Consider the following 25,497-nt stretch of genomic DNA (forward strand, 5'->3'; position numbering starts at 1 on the left):
ACAAACTCTAGGGATTGAGCGATGAGAGGATACGAAACAAAAAGGTCTAATGAACGGCCGGAAATGGATGGTATACATGTTAGGGACAATTTTTTTCAATCATACTTTGTTACAGAGACTGCGGTGTAATACGCGCTATACCACGCAGCCACAGTTACGGCGTGAATGGTTTCCTCGTGGAGGGTACTGTTCCTCATACGTCATGCCCTAGCGCCCTCTCCTGCTGTACTAGTTGGTAATGTTGTGTCCGATTCACTTCTCTTGCTGACTTACATTGTAGTCGATGCGGTACAGCGTTGAACACAACGGTTCCTTATCCAGTGTTTGCAATAGTGTTTGACCTTTACCTGAGACAGGGTGGTTTCAGGAAGCAGAAAATCATTAAGGACGTTCCCGAAATGTTCGGACGCCAGACTTCGAGAGAAATGTGACTAACACTGTGGAAGGCGATCGCTGTCTCAGTACCAGACAGCTGGCCCGCCATTACAGGGCTAGCCTGACGATCGTGTGGAACATTTTTCCTGACAATTGTTACTACTCTTATCACTTATTGCGTGCGCAAGGCTTCCACATAGGGAGCAGTTGTGTCAGTGGTTTCTTCACCAGGCAACCACGATTCCGGGATCTGTGTCATCCATCCAAGTGATAGATGAGGCCACCTTTGCGCGGTGTGATATCTTCAACTTTAATAACAATCATCTGTGGGTTAGTATGCAGAACCCCCATGGTATGGTGACAGCAAATCATATGCATCCGTGCAGCCTAACTGTGTGGGCCGGGATAATTAGGGGCCGTGTTTTGGGACCAGTCTTCCTTCCATGTCACCTAAGAGAACGGAACTATCGGCGTTTCTTGCGGGTGACTTTGCCTCCCCAGCTGGAAGAATGGCCACTGATGATTCGAAGGGTTACGTGGCTACTACATGATGGTGCTCCAGCTCATTTCGCCTTTTCCGTTCGTACGTATTTCCATCGTCTCTCTCCTGGTCGATGGACCGTATGAGGGGGTCCAGTTTCATGGCCTGCTCGTTCACCAGATCTCAACCTGTGCGATTTTTTGTTATGGGGCCATCTGAAAAGCATCGTGTATGCAGAGCCTATTCGAGATAAGGAGACACTGGAGCAACGTATTCATGCTGCCTTTTACACTGTTTGGATACAACCTGGCCGATGTGAAAGTGTGAGACTGAACATGCAAGGGCGCGTATACGCATGCGTTGAGGCACACGGAAACCATTTTTAACACTTGCTGTAACTGTGGCTCCATGATACAGCGCGTATTAGACCACTCTATGTAACATTAGACATTTTTTGTTCCATATCCCCTCATAGATCAGTTCCTTTTTTTACACGTTGGAAAAAAGAATCACAACTTTCAATCGCAATGTTCAATAGAATGTTGCGTAAAAATTTGACTTAAATCTAAGACGCGCATATTCGAATATTCGAATGCAACGTTGTATCAAAATTTCAAAGCAATTTGTGAAGAACTGTCGAGTTCCTTGAATACTCAGTATTCAAAGAACTGTGACTGACGCCCGTACAACAGGGAACTGACATGCATCGAGACTAAAAAATAGTGCACCGATAATGGCTAGGCACTAGCCGAAATCAGGACTTGCCAAATAAAATCTGCACCAAAAAGAAGGACGACTGATTGCTGCGCTCTATAATATATAAATTTATAGATCTCTTTACCACGGAATGTGTTATATTTGCAAATGAAAAGAGTTTCTCTAATATCTTAACAATTTTCCCTACCCCGAAAATTAAATTTGTGTTGCCGGCCGGAGTGGTTCAAATTTTTTTTTTTTAATGGCTCTAAGCAACACTATGGGACTTAACATCTGAGGTCATTAGTCCCCTAGACTTAGAACTACTTAAACCTAACTAACCTAAGAACATCACACACATCCATCATCCATGCCCGAGGCAGGATTCGAGCCTGCGACCGTAGCAGCAGCGCGGTTCCGGACTGAAGCGCCTAGAACCGCTCGGCCACTCCGGCCGTGCCGTGGTTCAAATGGCTCTGAGCATTATGGGACTTAACTGCTGAGGTCATCAGTCCCCTAGCTCTTAGGACTACTTAAACCTAACTAAGGACATCACACACATCCATGCCCGAGGCAGGATTCGAATCTGCGACCGTAGCGGTCGCGCGGTTCCAGACTGTAGTGCCTAGAACCACTCGGCCACATGCCGGCCGGAGTGGCCGTGCGGTTCTAGGCGCTACAGTCTGGAACCGCGCGACCGCTACGGCGGCAGGTTCGAATCCTGCCTCGGGCATGGACGTGTGTGATGCCAGTAGGTTGGTTAGGTTTAAGTAGTTCTAAGTTCTATGGGACTGATGACCTCAGCAGTTAAGTCCCATAGTGCTCAGAGCCATTTGAACCATTTTTAAATTTGTGATAGATGGCAATAGCTTCTATTTCAAAACATTTTTAAGCTGTAAATGGTTTTTGATAACACTTCTACTTAAAGTCGCATACTGGCTGTTCGTGTGTAGTAGACCAATAGTGTAACAAGTAACGATTAAACATTGTGCTGACATGATTTTCTCCACTGCAACATTTTTAAATTTGAATAGAATATTTCTTCCTAAGTACGATCAGGTGTCACGTTTCGAAAAACGTTTCTATTCCGGAGTAATTTCTGCATTTTCAGAAAAAGACTACATCACACATAAGTGAATGCTGTCATTTCAAAGTGGAATCCATACAAATTATAAAAACGGGTGTACGTATGCACACATGTATATTTGTTCCATATCTCCTTCGAAACTACTGGACCGATTTCAGACAGACTTGGTACATATGTGATTTACTTTCTGGAAAGAGTCACTGTGGGGGAAAGAGCCACGCACCTAACAAAGGAATGGTGGGGGTGAAATGGCAGTGAAGCCCACGACGTGAGAATATCCATACTTTAGTTATGCTCCGTTGGGGTGTGAGAGCACTTAAGAGACTTGCAGGAAACATTACGCATAATTTCAGCCACTTCATGCAAGACATTTAAATTTATTACTTCGTTGCTGCGGACTCTATTCGCAATACTTTCCGCATAGAGTATCTACATCTGCCGCTGAATGTACCTACAAAAATATATCGTTGTATGACACAGTTCAGGAGCTATGACGTCGAATGCTGAGATGCTTGAAAAACTGCCGCGTCATGCACGTCGTTTTACTTCTTTGCTACTGACTATTCTATCTGCCTAGTAGGATGGTGTTTCACCGTTCTGGAAAAGGTTCTTTATGCTACCGAATATCAGTTCACGATTTAAGTTTCGGAAGCAGTTCGCTTGCTTAAAAAAGAACACACACATGAAGCCTAATTTCGCTTTTCCTGCAAACTGTTTTGCTTGTGGGATATACCGGGTGATCAAAAAGTCAGTACAAATTTGAAAACTGAATAAATCACGGAATAATGTAGATAGAAAGGTACAAATTGACACACATGCTTGGAATGACATTTGGTTTTATTAGAACAAAAAAAAACGTTCAAAAAAATGTCCGACAGATGGCGCTTCATCTGATCAGAATAGCAATAATTACCATAACAAAGTAAGACAAAGCAAAGATGATGTTCTTTACAGGAAATGCTCAATGTGTCCACCATCATTCCTCAACAATAAATCTAGTCGAGGAATAATGTTGTGAACAGCACTGTAAAGCATGTCCGGAGTTATGGTGAGGCATTGGCGTCGGATGTTGTCTTTCAGCATCCCTAGAGATGTCGGTCGATCACGATACACTTGCGACTTCAGGTAAGTCAATAATCGCACGGACTGAGGTCTGGAGACCTGGGAGGCCAAGCATGACGAAAGAGGCGGCTGAGCACACGATCATCAACAAACGACGCGCGCAAGAGATCTTTCACGCGTCTAGCAATATGGGGTGTTTTTGTTTTTTGTTTTTTTTGTTCTAGTAAACCCCATGTCGTTCTAAGCATGAGTGTCATTTTTTACCTCTCTATCTACATTATTCCATGGTTTATTAAGTTTTCAAATTTATACTGACTTTTTGATCACCCGGTACATTTCGCGCCCATAGTGCAGGTCGTGTAAGCAGTTCCTGCCCGGAAATGTAACACTGTAAACACTGCCGGACAACACCGTTATCGTTTGTGTGGTTACAATTCGTTTGGCCACAGTGCGACGAGACAACATTGTTGGGACACTTTGTCAGCAATGTGTAATTTTAAAGGCCCGTCTGAACGTGCCTTTAAGGACCGTGAAATTGAAGTAAGAAAGATTTAGTCGCTTACATCGTCTTTTCTTCCTAGCTCCGTACGCGAATAGAGTAGGACAGAAAATAGCTAATATTGGTATTCAACTATCCCAAGTGTGGTTCATGGTGTGGGTTCCTGTTGTCATGTCCTAGTTCATGAACCACGGGCAACGTATGAGTGGCCAAGTAAGTGGTCCCGACAGTGGGGATACCAGTTACTTTGGAATAAGGCTGGGCATCTCGGACATATTCTGAGGCGTGGTCACCTTTGTGCTCAGACGGCAAAGACTACCAAATCCACCGGTTAGTCCCTCAACCGTTAGGGGTAAAACTCAATGGGACCCGGGGCAAGTGAGGCTAGCAACCTGTTTCCCTGGTACTTTAAATATGATGCTGGCAACAATCAGAGCAAAATGCCTCGGACCTATGGAGGTGACTCCTAAGATACGACTCGGCAAACGAATGGTAACGAGATCTGAAGCTATTAATATCAATGGGGGCTACTCTGGGAAGAAGATAGAGCTGGCAGAGGCTGCAAGTAAGATGGGGTTGGACGTTTTAGCTGTTAGTGACATTCGGATAAGGGGTGAGAAAGAAGAGGGAGAATACATGGTCTACCTGTCAGGAGTCAAAGCAGGAATAGCACAATGGGGTGTAGGGATTTACATCAGGAAAGAAATGGAACCCAGCGCAGTTGCAATAAGGTACGTAAACGAACGACTGATGTGGATAGATTTGACGGTGTCTAAAAAGAAAATTAGGACTGTGTCAGTATATTCGCATTGTGAAGGGACAGATCAAGATAAGATGGATAGTTTTTATGACGCACTCATTGATGTAGTTGTTAGAGTAAAGGATAAGGACAGCGTTCTGCTCATGGGTGATTTTAATGCGAGAATTGGAAATCAAACAGAAGGGTTTGAAAAGGTTATGGGTAAATTTAGAGAGGAACGGAAAACAACTCTTGGATTTCTGTGCCAGTATGGGCTTAGTAATCACAAACTCCTTTTTTAAACATAAGAACATTCACCGGTATACTTGAGAAGGCAGGGGAACCAGATCTGTCATTGACTATATAATAACAGATCAGGAATTTAGGAAGGCTGTGAGGGACACACGTGTATTCAGGGGATTCTTTGATGACACTGATCACTATTTAATCTGCAGTGAAATTGGTATTGTGAGGCCAAAGGTGCAGGCGGTCAGGTCCATATGTAGGAGGATTAGAGTTGAGAAACTTCAGGATAAGGAAATCAGGCACAAGTATATAACAGTGATTTCAGAAAGGTACCAGTTAGTTTAATGTAGTCAATTACAGTCATTGGAAAAGGAATGGACAAGGTACAGGGACACAGTACTAGAAGTGGCTAAAGAATGTTTTGGAACATTAGTGTGTAAAGGTAGGATGAAGCAAACAGCTTGGTCGAATGACACAGTCAAGGCAGCCTGTAAAAGGAAAAATAAGGCGTATCAAAAATGGTTACATACTAGAACTCAGGTAGACAGAGAAAGTTATGTTGAAGAAAGAAACAAAGCCAAACAGATAATTGCAGCACCCAAGAAGAAATCTTGGGAAGACTTTGGAAACAGGATGTAGACTTTGGGTCAAGCTGCTGGAAAACCATTCTGGAGTGTAAGTAGCAGTCTTCGAAAGGGAGGTAAGAAGGAAATGACAAGTATTTTGGACAGGTAAGGAAAACTGTTGGTGAATCCTGTTGATGCCTTGGGCAGATGGAGGAAATATTTTGAAGAGTTGCTCAATGTAGGTGAAAATACGATCAGTAATGTTTCAGATTTCGATGCACAATGGGAAAGGAATGATGATGGAAATAGGATCACATTTGAGGAAGTGGAGAAAATGGTCAATAGATTGCAGTGCAATAAAGCGGCTGGGGTTGACGAAATTAAGTCGGAACTCATCAAATACAGTGGAATGTCAGGTCTTAAATGGCTACACAGGATAATTGAAATGGCGTGGGAGTCGGAACAGGTTCCATCAGACTGGACGAAAGCAGTAATCACACCAATCTTTAAACATGGAAACAGAAAATATTGTAACAACTACAGAGGTATCTCTTTAATCAGCGTTGTGGGTAAAATCTTCTCTGGTATTGTTGAAAGGAAAGTGCGAGTATTAGTTGAGGACAAATTGGATGAAAATCAGTGTGGGTTTAGGCCTCTTAGAGGTTGTCAGGACCAGATCTTTAGTTTACGGCAAATAATGGAGAAGTGTTACGAGTGGAACAGTTAATTGTATCTATGCTTTATAGATCTAGAACTGGCATCTGACCGGGTTCCTAGGAGGAAGTTATTGTCTGTTCTACGAGATTATGGAATAGGAGGCAAACTTTTGCAAGCAATTAAAGGTCTTTACATAGATAGTCAGGCAGCAGTTAGAGTTGACTGTAAATTGAGTTCATGGTTCAGAGTAGTTTCAGGGGTAAGACAAGGATGCAACCTGTCTCCACTGTTGTTCATATTATTTATGGATCATATGTTGAGAACAGTTGACTGACTGGGTGAGATTAAGATATGTGGACACAAAATAAGCAGTCTCACATAAGCGGATGACTTAGTTGTGATGGCAGATTCGATTGAAAGTTTGCAAAGTAATATTTCAGAGCTAGATCAGAAATGTAAGGACTACGGTATGAAGATTAGCATTTCCAAAACGAAAGTAATGTCAGTGGGAAAGATATATAAACTGATTGAGTGCCAAATAGGAGGAACAAAGTTAGAACAGGTGGACGGTTTCAAGTACTTAGGATGCATATTATCACAGTATCGCAACATAGTGAAAGAACTGGAAGCGAGGTGTAGCAAAGCTAATGCTGTGAGCGCTCAGCTACGATCTACTCTCTTCTGCAAGAAGGAAGTCAGTACCAAGACTAAGTTATCTGTGCACCGTTCAATCTTTTGACCAACTTTGTTGTATGGGAGCGAAAGCTGGGTGGATTCAGGTTACCTTATCAACAAGGTTGAGGTTACGGATATGAAAGTAGCTAGGATGATTGCAAGTACTAGTAGATGGGAACAATGGCAGGAGGGTGTCCACAATGAGGAAATCATGGAAAAACTTGGAATGAACTCTATAGATGTAGCAGTCAGGGTGAACAGGCTTAGATGGTGGGGTCATGTTACACGCATGGGAGAAGCAAGGTTACCCAAGAGACTCATGATTTCAGCAGTAGAGGTTAGGAGGAGTCGGGGTAGACCAAGGAGAAAGAACCTGGATTCGGTTAAGAACGATTTTGAAGTAATAGGCTTAACAACAGAAGAGGCCCCAATGTTAGCACTGAATAGGGGATCATGGAGGAATTTTATAAGGGGGACTATGCTCCAGACTGAACGCTGAAAGGCATAATCAGTCTTAAATGATGGTGGCGATGATGATGAACTATCCCAAATGAGATTGAAACGGTGGGTTGGCGCACAATACGTAAATACACTATTCACTGACAACGTGTTTCCCACTGATGCTCGTCGAGTGTAATGGCGTGTACTGAAATTATTTTGCAAACGTGCCAGCACTCATTGTTAGGAGTTCGAAGTACCTCTCGCCGCTTTCAGACGGATGTTTGTTTTGTCTTCCGTAGATCGTTGCCACATGGGAAGGGTAACCTTGTTCCTTAGCAACGTACTCGCTCGCTCCACTCCCGCCCTGAAGGAGAGGCCAGGCTCTGAAATTTAGTTGTCAGGCCACAAAGCTGCCAACAACAGGGAGAAGAGAAATTTGCCCCGCTTGCGTAGCGGTCGTGGCGGTCGGAAATTACGATATTAATTATCCAAACGTGAAAAGTGGCCGCTTTAGCCGGTTACAGCCAGAGACTGAGGTTCGCTCAGAGAGAAATTAGCCGAGGAGTTATGCCTGATATGCACCGCAGCGCCAGGAAGCTTCGTCAAACTTTGGAAGCTCTCAGAGGAGGTTTAAATCCTACGATTAAGGGTCGTTGTCCGTTTCATCATAGCTCACTAAGGCTTACAGGAACACGTTTGAAAGACACAAGTCTTGTAACATCAAAATCTCTTATGGTTATCCTCATTTCATTTTCTGTGTTTATCCGAATCTGGTCAGACGAATCCTAGACTTTACTTGTTTTACTTTTTATTCAATGCGACCTCTTTAACGTTAACATCTGTTGACAAACAGTACTGTTATACTAAAATAGACAATTATGTACATTACAAGTGGATCCGACTCCAGAATTACAAAAAGAAGTAAGAACAGCCATCAACAGCGCAAATTTCCTAATCAGACCTTTTCAGAAGAAAATGCTCATTAACATGAGCCCTCAGCCTCCAAAATTTGGGCATCAATTTAAAATCCACAAACCTAACCATCCGATACGCCCCATATCTAATAGTATGAATAGTGCGTACCATGATTTGGCCAAATTTCTACATGATATTCTGAAAAAAATCATTCGTTTTCGAGAACAATTTTTCCATCCCTAATAGTCACGCCTTAGTCAAAAAAAAAAAAATTAGAATGCAGTTCAGACACCAAGTTGGTTTCTTTCGAAATCAAAAATCTTTATACTAATGTCCCTGTACAGGAAACGCTTACAATCGTAGAAAAAAATTTACGTCATTTCAAAAAAGATCTTTCAGATGAACAAACCACTAACTTCATGAATCTCGTCACAGTCGTAGTCAAGTACAACTATTTTGAATTTAATGAACAATTGTACCAGAAATCCGACGGTCTCGCTATGGGAAATGCCTTAGCTGGTGTCCTTGCCGATATCTTAATCAACTCTCCATAAGAAAATAATGTTAATCGTTTTTCAGCTACATCACTAGGCATTCTTTCCTATTTCAAATATGTTGATGATATTTTAATCATCTACAAAGGACCCGCTAATAGCATTGACCATACCTTTAATCTTTTCAATGATCTTCATGAGAAAATATCTATTCACCGAGCTACTTCCATTCCACTTTCTAAAGACGAAATCAATTTACTCAAAACAATAGCAGTTAATAATGAGTATAATCCTAACATAGTAGATGACCTCCTTAAAAAGAAAACTACTAAAAGAGTTACTACGCTCGGCACCTCTATTATTGACTCCAACCCAAAAAAATATTTCTCTATTCCTTTCGTGGGGCCCATCTCCTATCAGATCCAACGCCTCCTTCGAAATAAATACAACTGCAACGTTGCTTTTACTACCAATAACAATTTGAAAAAAAACTTCATTCATAATTTACAATCTATTCGTTCCCCTTTAGAGAATTGTGGCGTTTACAAAATTGTCTGCGATACCTGCTCTTCTTACTACATAGGACGAACAGGGCGTGCCTTTACAACCAGATATGAAAACACCTGTTAAGAAAAAATGGCACCAGCCCCCAAAATTCGTCCTTTGCCGACCATCTTCTGATTACAGGTGACACACCTAAAGCTATTTGCGATAGCAACATTTTGCACACCGAAAAGAAAGGGCGTAGATTAGATACTCTGGAAGAATTGGAGATTTTTTAACATCTTTCTAGAAGTGATAGCCTCATTCTCAATGAACAGCTGCAGCTATGTGATAAAAATTTCTTCAACGGTATTAACATTTGACTTGGGGTCTCTTTGTGCAGTTTGCCGAAATGTTCTTTTCCATCTAAGTCATTCTCATAATTTTAATTATTAAATGGTTTTTTTGGCTGTATTCCATGTTACATTGCTTTCTACAAGCTGTCATTCAGCCCTCTCTGTAATTTTCATAATGACGTTTTGTTTTATATTGTACTTCTAAGCTCTGATGCAGACAAAATGTTACGTTGTCTGCCGCAGTCAAACAAATTTTGATTTTCGTTATGTACTTATTCATTATAATTTTATCTGCCTACACTTGAATGTGAAGTAGCCTAATTGTGCCTACGGCTACTAGATGGCACGCTCGTTCAATGCCTTGTTCACCTGGCCGCATTTGTTAAGGCGGGCGCCTGTGACCGTACAGGTATGAGCAGCCCATAGTGACTCTCCTTAACTTATTCCCTCTTCAATATTTTTTGACTAAAGCGCTTTTGGCTTGTTAATTATTTTATATGTGACATGTAAGTACTGCCTCTGTTTTTACTGTTATTCAGTACTTACACTCTTTATATAAAAATTTCGTACGCTATAACTCTGTGACTATATTATAGGCCACTTTAATTGTTTTAGTGTAGAAACCAGGTTAATTAAGCCTAAAAGTAGTGACCGTGGGCCCATTTCTTGGAATCATTACAAGTGAGGTATTGACATGTATGCGAGGTCACGAAATATTTTATATACTGGGTATCCGCAGCTATTAAAAGACATGATCTTAGGAAGAATTCCGCAGACAGCTGGTAAAATCGTTGTTTTATTGATAAACAACCTTTTTCGCGGCCTAAATCCGCATCATCTGGTTTAATCTGCATGGTAAAAATTATCTTATACTGCCTCAACTTTGCAGATATTAAAGTTAATAAAGGTAATACCTGAAAAATATTTACAATGTTAAACGGTGTTAAATATACCTATTGTCCCTTCTCAAGATACATTAGTCAGTGAATACTATCTACATTACACTGGCGTACGAGGGGTGACAAAGACGTTCCCCGCTAATTCCGTAAAGTTGCTGTTGGATGGGTAATGCAGTTATAGAAGCTTGTTTTAAACTTTGGCTGCATCTAAAAGACGAAAAAGCATTTTATAGTGAGTGGACGCTAAAAATGTTTAAAAGACCGGATTGGCAATAAAAATAGTCACTACTAATGTTATTAGCCGGGGAACAACGCAAATTACTGGTCGGATTAGTATAAAGTGGCACTTGCTTACCAGTGTGAAGGCAGAGCAAACCAGTGTAGGGAAACGGAGAAGCGGCCCGTACAGAGGGGCGCAACACAGACTTCCTTGAGGACGGAGTAACGCTATTACTAGGAGCGCTGTGTCGTTCCCTTTACAAGCCAGAATAACACTGAATTTTATTACGTACTAATACTTAATCGTAATCTTTACCATGTAGGCTGCACCTGATGATGGCCGAGAAACCAGTTGTGTGTCAAAACAACAATTTCACCTGCTGTCAGTGGAATTCTTCTTAAAATCATTTATAGAGGGTTGAAAATTTAACGGTAGCAACTATTTACCTGCAACTTACGCAAAATAGATAAATGTTTTAAAGTCCTGCTGCCATTCAAAGGTCACCAGCATTGCATATAACTCGTTGCCAGCGATGACGAGATCGTAGGATACCACTAGCAGCGCCAGTTGAATTGATAGTTCGAGTGGACTGGTATTGCCCGACGAACATCTGCAATAGATCTGAAGCGAATGCCATGGAGTGCTTCCTGCAATTTAACAATCAAGTTGAAGTCAAAAGGGTTGAATTCCGGGGAGTGTGGTGGTGGTACAGCACTTCCCAGGCCCACCGATCGAACAAATCACTCACAAATTGCGCCATATGGGCCAAAATACTGTCCAACAACTTGAGGAGCGGATCCTGCAGAAAGTGTCGTCGCTGCTTGCTATAAGCTGCTCGCTGACTGTGTTCCAAAAATGAACAGCTTAGAGCAGAGGTCGACTCGTCAATCTACGGCCTGAATCAGCTGTTCGTGCTCCCCGCGCTTCTCTACTATATTTTATAATACAGTAGAGTCTCGATAGTTCGAGGTGAACGGGACCGGAACCACCTCGAACTATCGAAAACTCGGACTTTCGAAATTTAAATGGGAAAAAGAAATATTATGATATTGTAAATAATACAGGTCAAAATATGAACTTAATTAAAATAAAAGTATTTACACATGCATTTGCATTGGCAGAATAACAATAATTATTTATTTAGACAAGTAATAGTGAAGTGTCTTTTGTTTGGCGGAGCTGCAACGTTTCCTCGCGGCAATTGATCGGTAGCAGCCGCCAGCAGTCGGGGTATTTCGTGCCATACTGACAACAGATGTTCGTGAAACAGGGCAGCGAGCTAATCGTAGGTGTTGATTGCATTGTTGTCTGCTTTGTCACTGAGCTGTACTCTCTCTAACTATCTTCTGCAACTATGTTTTCATTATTTATCATGTCAGTAAAAGAAAGAAAGTAGATCGTTGCAACCTTTTTTTTTTCTTTTCTTTTTAAGAGGCTCGGATTATTGGAAATTCGAACTATCGAGACTCGAACTATCGAGATTCGAATTATCGAGACTCGAACTATCGAGACTCTACTGTAATATGCTTCTAGCGACTAACAACGGAGTCCAAAAACGTCAGCTAACGCCAAGCGCTTTTTAATTCGAGCGCATATCGATTTGACACAGTTCGATCATTCCCAATCTCATCACGAAACGCAAGTCCGATATTCCACACAAAAAGAGTTCACACCAGACGCGCGGCTGCTCACCGCTGAGAGACTAAGTCCCGCGATACCAACGTGAAATTTTCTAAGTCGTTTCACTTCCTAGCTGCCAAAAGATCGACCGACCGCTTACGCGTCTCCACCAGCACTGTCCGCTTTCGCGACTGCCCCAGCACTGCCCTCTGCCCGTTCTGGCCGCGCATCAGGCGCGCCAAGCATCGTCGCTCAACTGAGTAGTGCAGTTCCCTTCCCTGAAGCAGTCCGTGTGATGGCCTACAGCTTATTCCACATTAGTTTACATTTCAACATATTTAGATAATCAAAGCTTGATCACTTTCACGTTCTAAATAAAGTAACAATAATATCCATTACGTAATAAACGTTAAATTCTTTTACATAAAGCCAATACAATTTCCGTCTTAGGTTTGAATGCCATGGTTATTAGCCTTGCACCAATGTGCTTTCTGATAAATAAATAAATAAATAACAAAAGTATTATGCACTAAATTTTACAACAAATATTCTATTACCTAATGATTCAATAAGGTGTCATGCTGTCATTGTTTCGTGTGGAAGAAATGATGATCTGATGCTTAACTGTAAATACTGATACTTTAAATTTACTGTATCTTTTAAACAAATAAAGTTACAGAGTTGATATTTACAACGTTTGTCATTTTAATGATGCACTTCCACATGAAATGTCGATCGTTAAGATCGACGAAAGCGTTCAGATTTTAACATTCCGCTCTTTGTTACAAAACTTGTTAATTTCAGTTCAACAGTAAATCCTAAACTATTATAGATATGATCAATATTCAGGTTTTATTGGGATCACCATGAAAATTTATGAAGGATGATAGATTAAAATTACTGTGGCTTCATTCCCTGAATTATTGCAGAGTTAAATAGTTTCCATAAATGTTTCCCTTTATCGCCGATCTTAGGTCCGCCATATTTAACACTGCTACGTGTCCTTGTCCACAAAGGGCTTCTACTGGGTTTCCCTATGACGTAGGTTCTCGTCTGTCTCACTCGCACAATACAGCGCTTAGGCCTCAACAGACAACAGCACTCCGTCTTCAGGTCACGAGTGGCCTACCGGGACCATCCGACCACCGTGTCATCCTCATGGAGGATGCGGATAGGAGGGGCGTGTGGTCAGCACACCGGTCTCCCGGTCGTTATGATGGTTTTCTTTGACCGTCACCGCTACTATTCGGTCGAATAGCTCCTCAATTGGCATCACGAGGCTGAGTGCACCCCGAAAAATGGCAACAGCGCCTGGCGCCCTGGATAGTCACCCATCCAAGTGCCGGCCACGCCCGACAGCGCTTAACTTCGGTGATCTCACGGGAACCGGTGATCCACTGCGGCAAGGCCGTTGCCTCAATAGACAATAAACGCCTGTGAATTTCCCAATCTCGTGCTGAATCTGGGTCCTTTGTGGCACGTGGTCCTGGACGACAGGGTTCGTTTATTCCTGTACGCTGACTCTTTCGGCCTTATATTTAAATGAGAGCGCAATGCTCGTTAACTCATACCCTTACGTCAGCAGCAGAGTGGTATGCACCCCGGCCACTTCGTAGTTAATAGAAGTGCGAGGAATATTTTATTATTTGTCTTCTAGAGATGAAAATTCACGAACCGGCGCAACTAGCGCCGATCAGCTGCTATGATATAAATCTCAAACAGGAGTAATGTGGAATCGTGGATGCTCATTACAGAAACAGTCATCTCCAAATGTGGTCCCGGGTTCGATTCCCGGCGGGGTCAGCGATTTTCTCTGCCTCGTGATGACTGGGTGTTAAGTGATGTCCTTAGGTTAGTTAGGTTTAAGTTGTTCTAAGTTCTAGGGTACTGATGACCATAGTGCTCAGAGCCATTTGAACCATTTGAACCAAATGTGGTACATGTTTCACACAAGTAATACGAAATCAAACTAAGGATGTTGTAATACCATTCACGGAGGAACAGAACAGAAAATTACATTCAAAACATTTAGTAATCATTTGTGATTGTGTCTCATATTGTAATTACTGTTATTAATTAATATAACTTACTGATTTAAGGATGAAAATTATTGAACTGAATTAAATCGGGTGATGCTGCGGTAATTAGATTAGGAAATGAGACGCTTAAAGTAGTAAATGAGTTTTGCTATTTGGGGAGCAAATTAACTGATGATGGTCGAAGTAGAGAGAATATAAAATGATTCAAATGGCTCTGAGCACAATGGGACTCAACTTCTAAGGTCATAAGTCCCCTAGAACTTAGAACTACTTGAACCTAACTAACCTAAGGACAACACACACATCCATGACCGAGGCAGGATTCGAACCTGCGACCGTAGCGGTCGCGCGGTTCCAGATTGTAGCGCCTAGAACCGCTCGTCCACTCCGGCCGGCAGAGAAGAAGAGAATAGAAGCTTTCGAAATGTGGTGCTACAGAAGAATGTTGAAGATTAGGTGTGTAGATCACATAATTAAGAGGAGTTATTAAATAGTATTGGAGAGAAGAGAAATTTGTGCCACAACTTGACTAGAGGAAGCGATCGGTTGGTAGGGCATATTCTGAGACATCAAGGGATCACCAGTTTAGTATTGGAGGGCAGCTTGGAGGGTAAAAATCGTGGAAGGAGACCAAGAGATGAATACACTAAACAGATTCAGAAAGATGTAGGTTGCAGTAGGTACTGGGAGATGAAGAACCTTGCACAGGATAGACTAGCATGGAGAGCTGCATCAAACCAGTCTCTGGACTGAAGACCACAACAACAACATGAAACAAAACGTATATTAGGTGCAAACTACGGCGTGCATACGCATTATTCAACATGTAATCGTCACTACAGACGTTCGGATTTAGGTGATGATATGTTCGATATGCCTGCCATCCTTAGCGATGATGTGGGGCAGACGAATAGCGAAATTCTGCATGACCCGCTGAAATGTCGGAACATCGATGCTGTCGATGACCTCCTGAATGGCTGTTTTCAGCTCAGCAATGATTTTGTGGTCATCGTTGTACACCTTGTCTTTAATATAGCCTCACAAAAGGGAGTCTCATATGTTCAGGTCCGGAGAATTAGGCGGCCAATGAAAGCCCATGCCAATGGCCTCTGGGTACCCCAGAGCCAGAATGCGGTCCATAAAGTGCTCCTCCAGGACATCAAACACAAAAAAATGGCTCTAAGCACTATTGGACTTAACATCTGAGGTCATCAGTCCCCTAGACTTAGAACTACTTAAACCCACCTAACATAAGGACATCACACACATCCATGCCCGAGGCAGGATTCGAACCTGCGACTGTAGCAGCCGCGTGGTTCCAGACTGAAGCCCCTAGAACTGCTCGGCCACCGTGGCCGGCCATCAAACACTCTCCTGCTTCTATGGGGTCGAGCTCTGTCTTGCATGAACCACATCTTGTCGAAGTCAGGTTCATTTTGACGATGGGGATGAAATCATCTTCCAAAACCTTCACGTATCGTTCGTTAGTAACTGTGCCATCAAGGAATATCGTAAAGATTATTCCATGACCTGACATTGTACACCACACAGTCACCCGTTGAGGGTGAAGAGACTTCTCGATCACGAAATGCGGATTCTCAGTCCCCCAAAAGCGCCAGTTTTGCTTTTTGACGAAGCCATCCAAATGAAAGTGGGCTGACAATAAAAAACGCGTGGACATGGGTACTAATTCCCATCATAATCCGCGGCCAATCGTGCAGTTTGAACGTTCTAACGAAAAACTTTCAGAAGTTATGACGACTTTATTTCATATAGTTGAATAATTGTCACCTGGTATGTTTGTTACCAACTGACAGGAAGACCGGTGGGTGAAGGTGTGGTAAGATGGCCAGGACTGGAAACGTGGGCACTGCATACTGTTTACGCTCGACAGCGCTACTGCCTGCCGAGAATTGGTCAGACAAGTTCTAATGTACATAATGTACATCTTCATTGTTGTCACTGAGACTGACAGATGATGCTTGTTGCATTAGTTTTCAGTTCATAAAAGCTTTTTTTGTTTTTGTCTCGTCCAATGTGAGATAAGTTATTTATATTTGTTATTTCACTTGTACGAAGAGTAATAACTTTTTACAGTATCAATCTTTAAACAATGTCTTTTGGCCAACAAATGTAGTACCTAATTATTTATTTCCGCTTAATAGTCTCTTTGACTATCGCCGACATGTCCTCCTATCGGAAAAGTGGTAAAGTGGTCGCATCATCCCCCATTCTATACGTCCTTTTTTGCGCTATCGAGAGATGGTTTTGTTAGCCGGCCGGGGTGGCCGAGCGGTTCTGGGCGCTACAGTCTGGAACCGCGCGACCGCTACTGTCGCAGGTTCGAATCCCGCCTCGGGCATGGATGTGTTTGATGTCCTTAGGTTAGTTAGGTTTAAGTAGTTCTAAGTTCTAGGGGACTGATGACCTCAGAAGTTAAGTCCCATAGTGCTCAGAGCCATTTGAACCATAGTTTTGTTGTTACCTTGGAATACAGAGATCAGATTGCTTGCTTTATCCACGTAATTTCGGCTTTATGTTTCGTCTGTTCTGCTGCAGATCACATGTTGTTTACAGTTATGATTACGTAGCTGGGTTTATTTTATGGGTCAAACGTAATTTGTTGAATTTTATGTTAAGCATTGCTTATGTTCTGAGAAGAGCTGCGAAGAAAATACCTGGCTTGCTCACAACAACAATTAATGGCGGTGAAAACTCTGTGCCTGGCAAGAAATCGTATAAAATGAATAAGTAGCAACAGAAACGAATGAGATGTGTTGCCTCGAGACAAGTAAAAACACTACAGCACCAAAAACACAATAACAAGTTCTAAATTGCGTATCAGACGTAAATCTAATAACATAAATACCCGATAACTCCATGTGAGAAGGAAAATAAACAGACCCACTGAAGATAGTATAAAAAGTGCTGAAACTTCTCTAGGTGAAAACAAAATTACAATGGTGTCTTGCATAAAGCGAAATTTCTCAAAGTTCTCTTAGCAACCACAGAAATTAGAAGAACTGTAGCATTCACAAGATGATAGGCTATTCTATTCCTTTGTGACAATTTTCAATTAATCTGTTCTATTTCGGCTAACACAAAAATCCAGTTGAAAATGGCCTACTGGAGTTCCTTGTAATAATTTCAGATACTAGGGCATCAAGATGGTTACAAAATACGTCCGCAAAGCAGAACAACGAACATAGAATCATGTTACCATGGCATTGGCCACAGTAACCGCTTAGGTACAGAGTATATTGGTCGCTATGTAAGCCTATAGAAAACTGTATGTAGTTCAAATACATTATTTTCATTTTCGTTTAAAATTATTTGGTGTGATACCTTATAACACGTAGATTCTGTAAATGTGTTGGCTTCCATTAATAACCGTGTGGTTTGGTGAAAACTGAATTTCACTTTCAGTGGCCGCGTTACACCCCCCCCCCCCCCCCCCCACTCACACACACACACACACCACCACCACCCCCTCCTCCTTTTCGGCTCGAGATATCGCCCTACAAAGTCAACACTAGCTCTTAAAGCAGAAAAGTTTGACGACCACTGGTTTAGAGAATGAAGCGGAGACAGTTTCTGCAGGACACGTCCATCATTTTGCAGGTCAATGTTCGGGCGCATATGGAGCAAGTTGTCATTGACTTGTTCGATCGATGGGGCTTGGAAGTGCTGCACTACCCACCACACTCACTGGACATCTACTTGATTCCTAACCTGAAGGAATAACACACCATGCTCACTGGACTTCAGCTTGACAGCTAATCTGAAGGAAGCACTTCATGGATTTCGCTACAGAACTGTTGAAAAGATTCGTCTACGACTTCCACATCGCTGGCAACGAGTTATACACAATCCTGGTATTTACACTGAATCACGCATATGTTTCGCATACGTTGCAGAAAAATACTGGGTGATAATAATTGAAGTGCAGCTACTCATGAAAGTCCAGTTTTGGCTGTTATTGTCATATGGCAGCCAAACTTGGTAAATGTGCTAATGCATTATTGCAAAAGCTATATGAACAAATTACTTCCAGTTGTGGCCAACAGGTGTAAATCTGGCGCTGTACATTGTTTGTATGACGGTATGACATCCACGCCGTCATTTGATTCGCCATAACGTGACTGAACAGTGTGGCACCAGAGAAGAGAGGCCTTTAGTGAAGCTGCTTCATGCAAACGGCAGCAGTTACAGTGCTGCATTGAGGAGTATCGCCGACCGAAAGGTGTGAGGAGAGGCTCGACGTTGCTAAATGGTGTAAAGAAAATGATAGAGGAATTCACAAGCACGGATGAGCTTGGTGTGGCAACTGGAAGAGGAAGGCGTCCTATCCCGTTAGAAGTATTTGACGATGTTACTGTTGCTGTAACTGACCATGCAGCACTTGCCTCGGGTAGTGCTAATGCTCGTACATCCCTTGGTTAGTAGTGCAGAAAGTTTCTGCTGTCTATTCACACTGTTACCCGTACAAGATCCAGACGGTGCAGAAGAAGAAACCTTAAGATTTGCAGCAACTTTTAGAAATTGGCTTGGCAATATTCTATGGAGTGAAGAGGCACATTTTACGGTACAGGGTGCTGTGAATGCACGAAAACCCCTAATTTGGAGTACTGTTAAACCGCTTGTTGAGCACGAAGAGCCATTGCACTCGCTTTATGCGTGAGGTGTGGATTCACAAGCACCTTTATTAGCGGGCGATCTTCTCTGAGCAGAATACGCTCATAGGACTTGTCAGATGCAGCGTTACATCTGCATATTATCGAGGCCTCATACAACAGGTGCTCTGCTTTGAAAGAGCGCAACTGTGTGCAACTCACTGTTTTCATGCACGTTGGGACAACACCTCATGCCGCTAGCCCAGTGAAAGATCTGTTTAAAGCAATCATCCACGAATGTCATCTGCAGAGGTTTTCCAGACGCACAGCCTGCAAGATCACCTTATCTGGATCTATGTGACTTTTGGTTCTTGGGATATCTAACAGAACTCGTTTACAAGGTACACGTTCAGTCTCAGTCTGATCTGAAGGCCATAATACAGAAAAATGATGATGACATCACGTTGTTTTACGGATGCTACATCTCGTCGATGCATCTGGCCCTCATACAGAACAAATTGTGTAGGAGGCAGTTAATAATAAAATCAACATTATTCCTTTTTTACTTGATTGACCTTGTCTGCCTATGTCTGTTTCCTAATCCATTACATATGGAAACATTTCTGTAAGTCTTCCTTTCATTGATAGCGCCAGATTTGCGCTTGGTGGCCAAAATTGGAACTATTTTTTGCCAGCGTTAATCGGTTTCGCATTAACGCACTACCAAGTTTTGTTGACATACGTTAATTACAGCACTCACTGGACCTGTGTGATCAGCTGCACTTTAATTATAGCCACCCGGTAGTTTGCACTACTACAGTTGGAACCCTCGTGCTTGAGACGTTTTTCAAAATTACTTGTAATGATCATAGACTGGGGAAGGTGATGACAGTGGCAAAATGATACAAAACATCCAAACGATCGTCTGAAATGAATTGGAAGAGTTATGGGAATACCAGTTCAGCGCTGTTTTTACAGCTGCCAAATATAACTCACTGCAAGAACAGTCTGTATCTACACACCGCAAGCTTGTGTTCAGTGCGTGGCCGAGTATACTTCATACCACTGTTGTCGATTTCTTGTCCTATTACGTTCGAGAATAGATTGAGGCAGTACTGTATGTGTACCTCGGTACACACAGTAACCTCTCTTGTGTTACTCTCGCGATTCCTGTATAAGAAACAGATTGTTAGTAGTGTCCTCCACAAATACACTAGTTACGCAACAAGTTTTCGTAATAACAACGTTGCCTTTCTTCAGGGGATGTCAGTTTAAGTTCTCTGAGAATCTCTGCTACCCTTACGCATGGGCTATACCGACCTATAACGATCTTAGCATTGGGCCTCTGAATTCGTTCAATGGCTGCTGTCATGCCGCCTTCATAAACAAAAAATAAAATTTATACCTGAAATCGGGCTAATTCTTTCAGAGAATCTTCCTATCAAGCAAATATGTCATAATGTTTGAGTTCAGAATTTGCTCTAAAATCGTGTAACAGACAATCGGCAGCTACATAGTTCCTTTCTAGACAGGACTGCTCTTTTCCAGATGCGCAACAGTATTCTCTGCTTATATCGTCCGCTGCAAAAACACTGCCGGAAAAAAATTGTATATCTGGAAGTACTACGTCGATTTCGATCCATGACGGCTATGCCATCTGGGGGATAGCACTCGTAGATGTATTGATAATGGTGTCAGTGTCGTCCGCCAATAGATAGCGCAGTCGCATAGCTACCATAGCGCCACCTGTGACTACCGTTTAATAGGAAATGCTCGCAACCAGATGGATCAGTGTGATGCAGAAGTGTGAAGCAAGCAGGAGACCATGCCACAGCCAACTGAGCGAGCATAGAAGAGGTCACTCTGTGGCCTTCCGAGTGGCGGGATGATCCTTTCGGAGAATTGGCACACAAGCTGGATGTGCTTCGTCGGTTGTGCAAAGATGCTGGTACCAGTGGTTACGTGAACATTCTCACATCTGTAGACGAGGTTCTGGACGTCCACGTAGCACAGAAGCCCTCCGGGACCGTCGTATTGTAAGGACCGCACTGGCAGATCGTAGAGTTACCAGACAGGAGGGCTTGTGAGCCCAGACTTATCAACATGGACTGCTGCTAACTGGTTACCAGCAGTGTAACTATGGGCACGCGCACCTCTAGCATGTCTTCCACTCACGCCACCGCTTCAACGTGTACGGCTCGACTAGTGCCATCAGAGGACTACTTGGAAGATGGAATGGCGCGTCGGGGTCTTAAGCGATGAAAACGGATTCTGCCTGCGTGCAAGTGATAGCTGCTTACGACATAGACCTTCTTGAGCGCTGTCTCGTAGAGTGCATTCGTCCAACACACACTAGTCCCATCTCAGGCCTTATGGTCTGGGCATCCGATAAGCTACAACTTTCGTTCACCTTCGATGTTTGTAGAGGGGACGCTAATCCGCACGCGATACGTGCAAAATGTTTAGGCACGTTCGTTTGCCGTTCCTGCAACTGGAAGGTGATATGTTGTTCCAACAGGACAGTGCTTGCCCAAACACTCCCTGCAAGACATGCAACAACTTCCTGCCCAGAACGATTTGTAAACTTGTCTCCAATCGAGCACATGTGGGACGTGATGAGACGAGAAATGACTCGCGTGTCTCGTACAGCAATAACTCTCACGTAACTACGCGACAGGTGGAGGAGGTTTGGCACGACATATTCCAGGACAACATTCGCCATCTATATCATCGAATGGCTGCCAGGGTCAGCGCTTGCATTGTCGCTGTGATGGCTACACCACCTAATAATATGGATGTTTCCGCATGCGTCGATATCTTGTACCTCAGAACCACTTGCGCTATTGATTTGAAAATGTAGTTATTTGCCGGCCGAAGTGGCCGTGCGGTTAAAGGCGCTGCAGTCTGGAACCGCAAGACCGCTACGGTCGCAGGTTCGAATCCTGCCTCCGGCATGGATGTTTGTGATGTCCTTAGGTTAGTTAGGTTTAACTAGTTCTAAGTTCTAGGGGACTAATGACCTCAGCAGTTGAGTCCCATAGTGCTCAGAGCCATTTGAACCATTTTTTGTAGTTATTTCATGTACACTACATACACTGTTTCAACAATAAATCTTGCGTGAATTGGAAACGTCTAAAATGGTGTACTAATTTGTTTTCGAGCAGTGTTTGAATTTGACAAGGGACTAATTTTGCAGAAGAAATGGTTCAAATAGCTCTGAGCACCACAGGACTTAACATCTGAGGTCATCAGCCCCTAGAACTTAGAACTACGTAAACCTAACTAACCTAAGGATATCACACACATCCAAGCCCGAAGCAGGATTCGAGCCTGCGACCGTAGCTGTCACATGGTTCCAGACTGAAGCGCCTAGAACTGCTCGGCCACAGCGGCCGGCTCGCAGAATATTCTGTGTAAATCGTAAAAGGTATTACGTCAGAGCCAGATGACAAAGTGCTGCGTTCTTCTTCGAATCTTCTCTGTCTCTTCCGTTACTTAGATTGGTAAGAATACGTGTAACTATTGTAAGAGTAGAGTAGAGAGGGACAAGTCCATACCAATTTTTAATTCTAACTTTCCTGTTCTTTGCCCTTGCTTTGATTAATTCACTTTCCATGCGTCTCATTTGAGGAATTTTAAGCCGGCCGTTGTGGCGGAGCGGTTCTAGGCGCTTCAGTCCGGAACCGCGTACGGTCGCAGGTTCGAATCCTGCCTCGGGCATGGATGTGTGTGATGTCCTTAGGTTAGTTAGGTTTAAGTAGTTCTAAGTTCTAGGGGACTGATGACCTCAGAAGTTAAGTCCCATAGTGCTCAGAGCCATTTGAGAAATTTTAAGCTACGGTGTGGTTTTTTTTTGCGGATCTTAATATATCGTATGTACTATTTTCTTTTGGGGGGGGGGGGGTGCGGGGCGGGTGGGTTCCGTATTCCAACCCGTAAAAACGGAACCCGTATAGAATCACAATCATATATACAGGGCATTCGCACCTGCTGCAGGTCATGATGAATGAAAACACTGCTGACAGCTGAACAAACTTGGTTTTAATATACCACACTACCTGTAACACCGCTGAAAGTCGCATCTCCAGGGCAATGAAAACTCTTACATTACTTCATAATAGGTGAGCCCAACGTTCTTAGTTAAGGTACTGCCATTCAAAAAATATTGTCAGTATAAAAAACTAGACGAAGTTGCAGATGTTGTGAATCATCAGTTCTTCCGTACTACAGATGCAGTCTACAGTTTACCTAACGATGGTCAGTCGTTTCCGCACTAAAAGCAAGCGCTGTTTGCGTGTGATCATCGGAGAGTTAAAAACCGAGTTCTTCTTATGAAGCAGCCGCAACTGTAAAAGTCCAGTTTGTAAAATGAAGAAACCGCCAAGAGTTGCTTAATCCACAATATTTTAATATGTACACGATTGGTTTTGGAACATTTTAAGTTCCATCATCTGGTGTCAAAAATAAATCCGGTTAACCATCTAATGTCATCATCACGCCAACGTTGTGATGGAACCAAAGGTTTCGTGTCAAAAGGATAAAAGTGACATAAATTCCATGAAAACTGTTCCCCCATCCTGAACGATAGGGAACACAAACATGACAACTGTCCTTTTGACGCGGATCCTTTGGTTCCATGACACTGTTGGGGTGAGGACGACGTCAGATGGCTAAGTGATGATGGAACTTTAAGTGTTCCGAAACCGTTAGTTTACACAATAAAGGATTGTGAATCAAGTAACTGTTGGCGGTTTCTTCATTTTATAAAATAAACACCGAATGTCTAGCGAAATTCAGATTTAAAGATTGAACTTAATAACTGTCATAGCATCAACCCACAAGCAGACCTTTATAGATCGGACAACTTTCAGGGTGTAGGTTAGAGGATAGCACTTCAAGTCCATTGCCATACACCTATCAACACACAAACTTGAGTCTTATACCATTTTAAGAGATTTGCATTGCATATTTTATATTGTGTTGCCCATACCAATTGTTTATGAGATAACGTCCTGTGATCAAATATGTTGCGAAGTGTGCAAGCCAAATATCCTGTACGAGCGGCGTACAATAAGTAATGCAACAAATCTTGTTTCCCGAAAGCACGTTAGTGTTATCCTGGATTTCTATGCACCATATTATTTCCCACACTTACTGTTGCGAAATCCGATTTCTCAAAATAATCTGCTTTCAATGCGACGGACTTAACGTCCTTTTGCTGAGAGGACCTGTATGTTGGCATGGTATCAGTCTGCTGGTCGACGTCGGCGTCAACGTCCATCTGCACCAATAACCTCCCCATCATCCACGTATTGCTTCCTGCGGAGTGCATCTTTCATTGAGCCAAATAGATGGAAATCGGAAAGCGCGAGATCCGGGCTGTACAGTGTATAAGGAAGAACAGTCCAATGAAATTCTGTGAGCTCTTCTCCGGCGCGAAGACTGGTGTGAAGTCTTGTGTTGCCATGGAGAAGGAGAATTTACTTTGCATTTTTGCAGCGACGAACACGCCGAAGTCGTCTCTTCAGTTTCCTCAGGGTAGCACAGTACACTGCAAAGTACGAGTATCATCGCACCGTGAGGGAGGACATCAAACCGAATAACCTCTTCAGAGTCACAGAAGACCGTCGCCATGACTTTACTGATTGAGGGTGCGGCTTTGAACTTTTTCTTCGGAGTGGATGTAGTGTGGCGCCTCAATGCGACGGACTTGCGCCCCGTTCGGACTTCGCCCGCATCTCGTGGTCGTGCGGTAGCGTTCTCGCTTCCCACGCCCAGGTTCCCGGGTTCGATTCCCGGCGGGGTCAGGGATTTTCTCTGCCTCGTGATGGCTGGGTGTTGTGTGCTGTCCTTAGGTTAGTTAGGTTTAAGTAGTTCTAAGTTCTAGGGGACTTATGACCACAGCAGTTGAGTCCCATAGTGCTCAGAGCCATTTGAACCCGTTCGGACTTCCGATTCGAAGTGACGATGTTCCACAAAAGAAATTGTCACATTCAGCCTCGTAACTCACAAACATTCCGCACAGATGGTCCTTCGTTGCTCATTATGGTCTTTTATTAGGAACCCAGCGAGCACAAAGCTTCGTGCGCATCAACTGGTGGACGAGAGTGTCAGCATTACCAACAGAGACGTACAGTTATGCAGCGAGGTGTTTGATTGTGATCCGCCGACCACCTCGAATGAGAGTGACCGCACGATCCAACATTGCAGGTTTCAAAGCTACGTGCAGCCGCCCGTCGCGTGAGAGACCGGGCAGGTTTCCGCTACTTTGTTCCGCTGATGTCAGAGGCCTCGACCAACGATTCACCATGCTTTTGTTCGCAGCCAGGTTTCG

This window comes from Schistocerca nitens, chromosome 4, assembly GCF_023898315.1.
Source record: "Schistocerca nitens isolate TAMUIC-IGC-003100 chromosome 4, iqSchNite1.1, whole genome shotgun sequence".
Lineage (NCBI taxonomy): Eukaryota > Metazoa > Arthropoda > Insecta > Orthoptera > Acrididae > Schistocerca > Schistocerca nitens.